Genomic DNA, 11716 nt, shown 5'->3' with positions numbered 1-11716 from the left:
GTTCTCCCGGAAAAAAAAAGGCAGCCTATGTGTCTATTAATAGCCGCAGCAAGACTGTGTGGCTCTTTAAGGCTGACTAACGGCTCCTTTCATACGACGCAGGGAGAAAAGCGGAGCGCTGCCAGCGTGTTCATCAGCGGCCTCTCTGGAGCTGCTGATGACGTGCTTCAGACGCCACTGACCGTTTTTACAGACGCACTTGAGGACTCACAGGCAGTCAGAAGCAATAACACTGCATTAGTCAGTGCAGTGTGAGTGGGAAAGAGGCCACTGATTGGGCTCTACGCCGCTGACAAATGCTACAAAAACCCTGAAAAAAGCATTGGTGGTGCGCAACAACACAACTCTCATGTCATACTTATTTAGCTGTAGGTTACTAGTGGTGTAGAGAAAGTAATTATACAAAAGCAGTATGCAGTGTCTTTACTTCACAGCATTTTTTTTAGCTCGGTCCCTGCAGCTTTGGCCAGGAGCTGCTTATCTTAGGAGAGATTTGTATACTTTCTCTGCCTAAAGGCAACAATATTTATCTATTACAACATCTAAAGCTCATTTAAATTACATGTTTGCTTGCTAGTCAGGCCAATATCCTTTTATAGGCAAGTCCTGAAACTTGGTAGCCAATTTGGATTAGATTTAGGCAGTCATATGAAACTATAATGTTTAATTTCAGAGGTCACTGGGACACAAACGCATAGAGGTTTCAGTCAACATATCAAGGCATGATTTGAACATGATTGTTTAACTGGTTCCTTTTTCGCTCTTGGATTGGCTCTTTGGGGACAGAAGCAGTACAACTGCCATCTTTAGCTTTGTAGATTTCTTTCTTATCAGGTTTCTTCGAGTGTCACGTCTCATAACGTGCCTTTATACCATCTCCGGTCAAGCTAGCTGTTCACCTTATCGTCATTTGTTATGCTAAGCTAAGCTAACTGGCTAGAGAGATAAACACAATCTTCTTCTCAAATAGTTCATGAAAAAAGCAAAAAAAAACCAAACAATTTTTCCCAAAATGTCAATCTATATCTTTGAACATGAGTTAATTCTTGAAGTGTCTTCATAAGGCCTTGGATACACACACCCACAGGCCTAGAGACCGGTTAACGACTACTGGTTATAAGAGAAACACATGTATTCTGCAATTAGTCGCTACAGTTTTCTGGCTGTCACCAAGAGAAATTGATCAGAAAGAGCATACCACCAAAAATCTTCTTGTAAGTGTTTTGGTTGCTAGCAGACTGCCACAGTCGACCTGACTAGCCTGCAAAAAACTCTCCATTTGCTCACTGAGCTGTAGTGAAACTTGAAAAAGTCTTTAGTCTTTATTTACGGTTTATATCGCACTTTTCACAGGGTCAGTACTGCTTACTGAATAGTTTGTGAACATCTGGACACTAATCGGTGTATTTCATGTAAGCTACATGTGGCTGTGCCAATCTGCTAGCGACCAAAGCAGATTGCGGCAGCACCTCCTTGCAACTAATTTCATGGAGGCAACAGCAAACAGTTGTGAAATATACACTTTTTTCCTAGTGACCAGCGTTTAGTCGGGGCTCCCTGACCACCTGTAGGCCTGTTGACTGAGGCTTTAGCAATGTATATCACACAAACGCTTGCTAACTGCAAGGAGGATGCTAGATGGTTGCTGTCTGGTCTCTAGGCCTGAGTGACATCTCTTAAACTCCACTGGTGGCATGAACACCATTTTTCCAAAAAAAAAAATCCCCTCATTAGGTTTACATAACAGTGACTCACAGCTTGTCCTGCTCATTAAACCATTTAACTCTTTGTCGTCCTTGAAGAGGCTGCTCACATCGAAATGACGTTTGTCATCATAAGGCAAGGATGATCACTCAGACCAACTGTATGTGGTAACGTGCTTCCCTGTAAGGAGATAAGTGAAAACGATCTGCTAAAAGTACCACCCCACCCCACAGCATAACACAGTCACAAGATACCCTCGCTGCAGGAGTCAGGCTATTTTTTTAATTTGTAGCTGTCACTGCAGACATTTGAAACATTTTCCATTTTCCCTTCACCTCCTTCAAGCTCAAATAAAGTCAAGCAAATCTAAAAATGATGTCATACAAAAAGGTCAATCAAAAAAAGGAACAAAAAGAGGAACATTTTTGGTTATGACCAGTGAATGACCAATTAAAAAACAAAACAAAAAAACAGAATTTCATAACTGATCTGCTGATGGATCATCAAAGGGATGTAATGCACCAAAACACAATGAGCACTCACTGAAAGCTCCTTCCTCTTCAACGAAATCCTTCTACTGACATATTACTGCCATATTGTGTTACATTGTGCCACATTATGCCAAACAGTCCTTTAGAAACAATGACATAAGTAGAGATGGTTGCATTGATTTTGCAGATATTTTTAGATAATGTGTCAAAGACACATTTCCGGGAAGTTGTTTAATTTGGGCGATATCCAGAACATGTCTATCATAATAGCTGGCGCCAAGCTACAATAAGGGTTTTGACCTCATTTTAAACAAGTGATGCTGAGGTACAATTTCATATGGGAACAATGTAATTATAATAGTTATAGTGCATCCAGCATCCGTCTGTCCACTCTACCATACAGGCTTGATTGTTGGAGTGCTGCAGACATGGTTGTCCTTCTGGAAGGGTCTCCTCTCTCCGCAGAGCAACGCTGGCGCTCTGTCAGAGTGACCATCGGGTTCTTAGTCACCTCTCTGACTTCTACCTCGATGCTCAGATTGGCTGAGTGGTGGTTCCAAACTCTTCCACTGAGGCCACGGTGCTAATTGGCCACCTTCAGTGCTGCAGAAACGTTTCTCTACCCTTCCACAGATCTGTGCCTCAATACAATCCTGTCTTGGAGATCCACAGACAATCCCTTGGACTTCATGGCTCAACTTCATGTGCTCTAACATTCACTGCCAGCTATGAGACCTTGTATAGACAGACGTTTGCCTTTTTAAATAATTTCCAAACATTAGAATTTATTACAGGTGGACTCTAATCAAGATGTGGAAACATCTGACCGATGGTGAGGGGAAACAGGAAGCCCCTGAGCTGACTTTTGAGTGCCATAGCAAAGGCTGTAAATACTTATGCACATGTTATATCTTGTTTTATACTTTTAATAAATTTACAAGAATATTATGCCAACTTTTATCACATTATGGGGTATTGTGTGTAAAATTCTGAGGTGAAAAATAAATTTAATCCATTGTTGAATAAGTCTGTAACAAGTGAATACTATACTATACTTTCCTGATGCGCTGTATGTACTTCTCCAAGGTGATTACTGTGGAAAAGTACCACCTTTTATGGCAAATACACCTTTTGAGAAAGTTAAAAACTTTCATTCTTTGTAACTGGTAAAATTGTACCATTTTTAATAATGACATGATGCAAAGTGATGGTGTTAACCGTCACTCGCTGTCATCCAGCAGTCGCAAGCACTAGAAGAACCCAAGGTCTTCTGTTTAGAATAATGAATAGAAGACGTCTTACATAACACTGACATTATTCACACCCCTGAATAAAAAGAGAATTGATGGCATTTTTATGCCAACTTCAGAAGGTCAATATGGAAAAAGCTTCACAGTCAAGTCCTGTTAGTGTCATTACACAACCGTGTTAAGAGGAAGGGAAACATTAAAAATGATTTCTAATGGGATATTAAATATGTTGTAAGTTGTTTAAAGATGTCATGAACTCAGACAGTATCCTGTTCAGGGTGGAACAACACCTTTCAGTGATAGTAGCCAGGACAGGCTACAGCTACAAATCTACAAGCAGGTGGGCTTTTGACAGAAACTATTCTTGGCTTTGAGGTAGCGACTGAAGCAATGAGGGTGCAGGATACAGGAGGGTTATTGACATATGACATGGTTGTACTTTCCTAGGGTTGCCTAGGCAACTGGAACTTGCATAGCCGCTAGTGTCCAACCATCAGCTTTAAAGATAAACGCAACAAATGAATCGTTCGCTGTGTAGATGTGGCTTTAAGGGCAAAAGTATGTTAAGGCAGTGTGTAATAATCCCATCTTCATTCTCACCAGATTCATCCCTGTCTTACTGATATTTTGAGAAATCAGGCTGTGACTCGTGAGGTTCAATTATTTTATGCTTCTGCATTTTGGTTTAGCTTTGGTTAAATTCTGTCACGTTTTGTTCCTCTGACTTTATATTGACCTAATTTCAGGATCAGACGATTTTTTAAAAATAAAACCTTATAACTGAAGGAGGTTGTACTTTCTTTTTTCCATGACTGTATACGTATAAGGCTTTAAGCCTCAACGAGTTGTGATAAACACGGTAACTTTCGCAAAAACGTCATCGGTCTGATGGTCTAGAATTCAAAATGGTTATCACAAAGATAGCTGGACGTGTTTTTCTATAAATGTGCTCACATTTTGTTTCCTGTTTCCGGTGACCAATGACTTCATTGCTCACTCATGTGGTTTGGATGGGTGGATCTTGAGAAAAGGGCAAAGAGTTCTTCCTGCACAAGATCAAGCCCAATCTCACACACACACACACAGGCCTTATGAACTAAACATCATAATTGCCTGTCAATACTAGCTGTTTCCCCCGTCCTCCCCCATCTTCATATCTGGGACTTCAGATCTGGAATTGATCTTTTAATTCAGCTCTAAGGAAGGAAGTGAAGCTCGTTCAAAAATGTTTACTTTCACAGTTCAAACGTGGGTCTTAACCATGTGACCTGGATTACATTTCAAACAATAAGACAAACAATAGCTTGATGAAATCAAATTGTCCCAGTACACTGGAATTCAGTTACACTCCACTCACAAATAACGGTAGCCAGTACAGGAAGCCACCTCCTCTTCCTGTTTAGTCTAAATTCTGATTGGTCCCTGAGTTTAAGAGCATTTCCATAACAAAGCAGTCAACACCATATTCATCAAGTTCTAAAAAAGAGAAAAATAAGCAACGGACGCGGCTGAAATAAAGACAAAACAAAAAGAGGAACCAGAGATTAAACATGCCTCCTTCAGCTTCCATAAACTCCATTTTTGGACTTTTTGTGTGTGTGTGTGTTTTCAAAATAAGTGCCCTCAATAATAAGCTCATGAGAAGGAAAGCAAAGCACAGTTCAGGGAAAGTATTGTGATAAAATCTATTCAAGTGGCTCAGTGTCTTTTGTGGTGCTTATCATGAACAGGTGACTGAGAAGTGTCTCAAGTTTTATTTTTTCCGGGATGTTACATAATTGGCCAATCTCTCTTTTTGGTATAAAGTTTCATGGTGGACCAAAATGCACAAGAAAGTCTTGAAAATACACCTCATGATATGAGGAATTCCCCCAGACAAACCCAGCTTCCTGTCTGACCTAGGGGAGTTAGGCTTAATCTGCACGAGTTTTTTCAGACTGAGCAGGGAAGAAAAAGGAAATGACATCATCAGCAGACTGATGTAACCCTCATGTAAAAGATTACTAGGTGAGTAAAAAGCAGACATGGTGTCATTCCTTCTGCTCCACACGGGCCCATTAAAATGCCTTATTAGGACATCTGTGTCGGAGCGGTCAGCTGGCAGATGTTGGTTTTTGTTGTCACTTGTTTTTTTTCGGTCAGCCTATCTTTCCTAACATCCCTCACACAGCCCTGAGTCATGTGATTCCTGTGAAGGTCAGGCCACTTGGCTACTTTCTCGCCATGGGACTCTCGCCTAGTGGGATGTTCGGTAGAAGATTAAACAATAGCCCTGCAGGTTCATTTTCGGGAAATGATAAATAGACAACTAGCTTTCCTGTAAATCAGAGAAAGAAAGAGATTTATTACTCTGGCGTGCCTCCATGCCAGTGTCCAGGTAAAGATGCAATTATAGCTCCGGGTTTCACATGGTAAGCTCCTGGCAAACCCTAAATCTGTGCTGTTAGTCTGGGATAAATTACAGCTTTCAGTCCCAACACAAACAACTAAGTGTTATTTATAGACCTGCGTCTCATATGTCTAGTCCAGTGATAACTCTTCTTTAAACCTCCCAGCTTCCCTTTCTGATCCCAGGTCTGTCAAGAGGTACATTTCCTGTCACCCTTTCATTCCTAATTAATAGTCAAAACCGAGGTCTACAAAGTTTACAGTCAACAGCAGCATACGTAAAAATGTATTGCTAATGCAAACATGCAAACTGGCCCTGCTGTCAAAATGTTAAGCAGTCTCTCATGTTTGCACACAAAGGTAAACCTGATAAAACTTTGAAACAACAAACTCTCTGAATTTATGTGTTGTTGCTAATTTATGCAGCTTTTACAGTGCACTAAAAATGCCCACGAATAAAAATATAGCAGGCCACAGCATTTAAACCACTTGCCTGAAATAGTGTAAGCCCCCAGCCTCTTGTTTTTTTAAAAGGCTTGATGCTTTTTAAGACGTTTACACAGAACTTCTGGGTCTAACATTTAAAATTAGCATGTCGTGTTAGCATTTGTCTCAAAGCACTACTGTGTTTTAGGTGAGAGTGTAGTTCTACATATAGGCACAGTTCTCACAATGAAAGAGTTAACATACTGATATTTAGCAATAATGTTTACCGTTTCTAACTATCTTAGTTATGTTTGTTAGCATGCTAACATTTGCTAAATAGCACAAGTGCTACATCACCGAGTAGCATGTAGTAGAATAAGATGATTTTAGAGCTTGGATTTAATAATGAAACAGCTAGATTTAATGGTTTTGAAGCATCTGCACATCTTTATTATCAACGACTATGTGAGATATATGACTTGGTTATTGGATAAACAAGCTGCAGTAAGTTAATACATTTCAATCTGGCTTTTATAGAGCTCACTCCAATGAAACAGCTCTTCTTATGGTCTCCAATCAGCTCTGCTGATATTAGACTGGACCCCAGCGTTTGATCATTAAACTGTGCTCAATTGACTGACGTACTGGGTGTACCAGCGTTTATTTTGCCATTCTTCATATTGTAATTTATTGCTCACCTGTCTTAACAATGTCTGCAGGTTATTCAGTACTTGGATATTATAAAAGTCCTTTTAGCCACATTGGTAGCCATCTTGGTAATGTCTTTATGTTATTTGGGCAGCTCTTTTTAATTCTTATTTAAATTTCATTGGTTAGTAGGACATGGAACAACTTGTAGAGACTGACCAGTCAAATATGATCCATACTTTGCTAGCGCTGTCCCAAAATACGATTTTAAGAAGACTTTTCCTCCTGGCTGTCATAATGCCATGTGAGTCTTTAGAAATTTCTCTGATGTTATGCTACATAAAAACTATATTTTATTGCATTGTGGTATTAACCTAGCAAATACCCTGCTATTTTCACAGACTACAAACAGTAAACATCAGCTCCATAAACATCCTGCATTTCCATTAAAGCTTGCATGAGGCATATCTTAACTACAAACACACTGACTTACATAAGCTAAGTAACATCCTGAGGAAATTACCTCTCCCTTAAAACCTACAGTATGGGTGTTAGCTTCAGGCCACAAAAAAAGAAAGAACTAAACAAAGAAAAGGGATTTGTGTGAGATTAAATAGATTTTCAACTGGCTATACAACAAATATACAGTATTTTAGCCTCCTCAGACTATACATTTGTGATGTTTCAATCCTTGTCATATGAAACACCTCATTTCTTCTCTTCCTTCTTCTTAAACCATTTCCTTTAGTTTTGGTTAAATAACAGTAAAACCTGACTGTGAAGCCAGACTGTAAAACAAAGCCCCACCAGTAACTTCTTTTGAAAAACAGAGTCACTTCCTTCTGAAACCAGAGGCCTGTTTCACTTGTCCGGGAAGGTGTGACCTGAAGCAGATAAAGGATTTTTTTACCTCCTGATTAAATCACTCTGAGTGAAAGACCACCTCTCGTCACTTAAATGTGTCAAACCCATAAAAGTATGTAAATAACTGTTGGACTAATTGCTTCACTTTTATTGCGCCACAGAAATTCTGTGTTATTTATATTTTTCATGAGTAAAGTTAGGCCATGTTACTGATACTAATTACCTTTCCAAATATGTGATCACTGTAGTTTTGTAATAAAAAATGTATTTAATATTTGTATTTAATTTATGGTTTTGTTGTTGTTATTGCATTAGGACGTTGTGACCTACATAGGTTTTAGGTTTGTATCTTTTACGTTATATTAATCTTTTATGGTTTAATTTTATACCAACCAGGACTTCTGAGAGTAGCAAAACATAAGGGGACAACTGGTCGTACTGTTTATGTATTAGCCTATCAAAGCATATGTCCGAGCTAACAGTACATTTACACAGAATATATCAATTACCATTTCTATTTCCTTTCCTTAAACTCCTTCCTATAACAATGTAAAAGAATGGTGTGTGTGATGGTGTGCATGAAGAAATCGGAAATAATCACAGTCTTATCAGTGTCTACAAATTGCTGATCATGTCTTAACGTGCCAGTATTAATGTCTAGTCATGCTTGTTGCAGTCAGTTCTCACCAAATGAGCGAAGGTTAGAACCAACACCTCACCTTTCCATACCTAGCTTTAGTTTTGTTATTGTTTGCTTTTAGAAAGATATGTTTTATTGTTATTGGCTCCATGTACAGAAAGTACAAGATAATTGAAATTCAGCTTCTCTCTCACCTTAATATAAAAAGAAGACTTAAGAAAAGATAAATGATGTTTAAGGGAATATATAAAAATCAAACCTATGTACAATAGTGGCAGTAGTGCAAGTGCAGTAGCAGACATGTGCATGGACAGTAGTGGAAACGACCAACAGCAGCAGGAATGGCAGTGATGCAAATGGTTGCAGTAAAGTGCCAAAGACAGTCGGCAGCGTTAAGATTTGAATGTGTTGATTCCTTATTGAGTCCATTATGTAGAAGCATGCTTGCTATAACCCTCCACTTCACAGGCACATCATTTAGAGCAGCTATTCTAACATCAAGGAATACAAGTTGTTGTTTTTCTCCGTGCCATGACCCAGCCCATTCTCAAAACAACTCAAGAATGACAAAGTTATGTAAGGCGTCTCTGATGCAATTACAAAACATCACTGTGCCTTACTTGATCGCACTCGTCAAACGGGACACTTGTCATACCATACATGGACAAAAAATCTACCCCTATCATGTTGTCTATTGTAGCAGATGTTTCGCAACACAACAGACGACCCATAAATCTATAGTTACCATTCCTGTTTTCATAACTCCACGCCTCAACCAACTTCCCCTTACAGGTGAACTTGTTTATCACTGAACACAGTTTACCAATGCGTGTGCCGCTCGAGTAAGAAAGCGGGCAGAAAAAGGCACTGCTGTCACACTGACATGATGCTCGCATTTGGACAAAATGGATTTCGGAGGTTTTTTGGAAGCATATGATGCGATTCCTGGTCAAGGACTTAGCAACAAGTTGCAAACGACAAATGTGATACAAAGTAACAGATACAAGATACAATATATTTCCTTAAATGTAAGTATAATGTAAATGCAGAAGCTCTAAGTTAAATGTATTAATGCCATTGACATTTTGTCTTATATAGACTTTTGAAACAACCAAATAAATAAATAAACAAATAATCTGGTAGGCTAATTAAAATTCTCTGCAACCATATTTTGAATTACTCCCCCAGTAAAAAGATGTCAGTGGTACCTTTTGTGCTCTACGCTTGTTTTCATGTTCTGAGTCTACTATTGATCGCTTTAGTGAAGTATTTTTAAAAAGACTTAGAGTCTACCACCATAATAATGGCTCTGTGGGCCTTCATAGGAGTATTAGCATGTCAAACATCAGCAATAAAGGTGTCCACCGGGAGCTTCTTGTAATGGGTTTTCATGCCTGAGCAGTTCTTATATTTGTAATTTGCAGGTGGCCCAGTGATTTTGTGCATATCCTCCGCATGAACTTGAAGGTATTAAATAAAAATCTGTCCTCAGTAAATTTCATAGAAATCTATTCAGCAGCTTTATGGAATTCTTAAAGCAAAACTTGGAACACTGAGTCACTGAGCATCCTTTTTCATATCTCTGGGTCACGTCAGCACGTTATTCTGTTTCTTGTACCTGGAGGGTTTCAGCCTTGACGCCAGACTAACAGGTAGGTTACTTCAGGCCAATGTGATGCTCGGCATCTGACAAGGATCGTTTTAAGGTACAAGTTCACAGCATTCTTTTTAGCGTTCTTTTTATAGTGCTTGCTGCGATAGAGGCTGGAGGAACCACTATCGCTTCAATGGGACTCACAGATAGCAAACTGGAATGCAGCCTTCATTGTTGAGCGCTGCAGATAGGTATCAATAAATGGCATTTGATTTAGAGCACTTGGAAAAAGGAGAACTGGCCATAACACAGCTCTACCATGAATGGATTCAGGTTTACAGTGTAATTTTACTTCCTTAAAAGTTTTCTGCTTACTGAGTTTCCAACTACAGAGATGGTCCATCTATCGTTTTTATGAGGCTGCATGACAACCAGGACAGAGGTTACAAAAAATCCTGTAAATAAGAGGGCAACTCTCATAACAATTTGTTCCCAGTGACCGCAGAAACCTGTTCTTTGGAACAAAGCCTAATTTCGAGTTTCAGGTTCACTGGAACTGGAATGGCCTTCAGGTCTGGGTCACTCATTATCCATTTCTATAGCTTCTCCCCCCTTCTCTGCAACTTGTCTGTCTTGTCTTATTGGAAATGCAAATTCCTGAATCCTGTCTTGGCTCAGCTGTGAAGAGTGCTGACTTTGACCATTCGAGCAGCTGTTTAGTTAGTGAAGTGTTGCAGTATCTTGGACTGCCCGTTCTCCTGAGGATGCCTTTGTTTGCCAACAATTACTTATAATTACCCCTTCAAAGACTCGCTAATTGGTTTCAGTCACAAGCAGGAGTCGGGGGATTTGAAATAAGAGGCGCCAACTGGTTTTTGAAGAACTGGGTGTGCCTGTATCCACCAGAGCCCCTGGTAATTAATGTGGCTAATTGTAAAATCTAAAGAATAATTTGTCTTTGACTGCTGGGGATTGTCATGCTTTGTGTGGTGCCCCATCCTCTCAACTGGGGGAACAAAGAAGCAGTCTCTCCAATGCAACATGGTGCAACATGCCTTTACATGCTCAAGGACTACAGCTGCACCCCTTCCTACGGGACGTCTTGGATGGATGCTGAGTCTGTTCTTGCCTCCCGGTGTAACATACGTAGGTGGGTGGGTGCATGTCTGAGATGATCCATTATGTCACCAGAGCCCTAAGAATAGTTTCTGTGTGTCCCGCTAAGGTACTGAGGCAAGTGTGACGTCCAGAACTTAGCTGTTGTTGGGCCAAACCCAGCAGAAACAGAGGCCCTACTGTTTCACAGCGTCAGGCACACCCAGCCGCGCACACACACGCACAAATGTACGGACACATGGAACCGTTTAAAGTTTTCCCCTGCCACTGTTCGAAATGCCCCCAGAATAAACACCCAGAGCAGATCTGAACCAGCGAGGCCAACGATCCTCATTAGAGAGAGGCTGTGACGCAATGCGATGGTAGCGAAAGTTAGTGGGTTTCAGATGTTTGCTCAGTGTGGTATTGCACATGTGGTTAAATAAAGAAATGTGAAACTGCTGGAGGAACACGGTGACACGAAATATCACAACTTTTTCTTTTTTTAGTTTCACCTACTTTTGGAGAATGACAAGAAATATAGCAAGTCTTAATCTTCTTCTTCTCCTTGGATCATCTAGCTCCATATCAACCGCTGTCACACCAGCCGTCTGCG

This window comes from Simochromis diagramma, unplaced genomic scaffold, assembly GCF_900408965.1.
Source record: "Simochromis diagramma unplaced genomic scaffold, fSimDia1.1 OVJJ01000656.1, whole genome shotgun sequence".
Classification (NCBI taxonomy): Eukaryota; Metazoa; Chordata; class Actinopteri; order Cichliformes; family Cichlidae; genus Simochromis; species Simochromis diagramma.
This window is presented reverse-complemented; position numbering follows the sequence as displayed.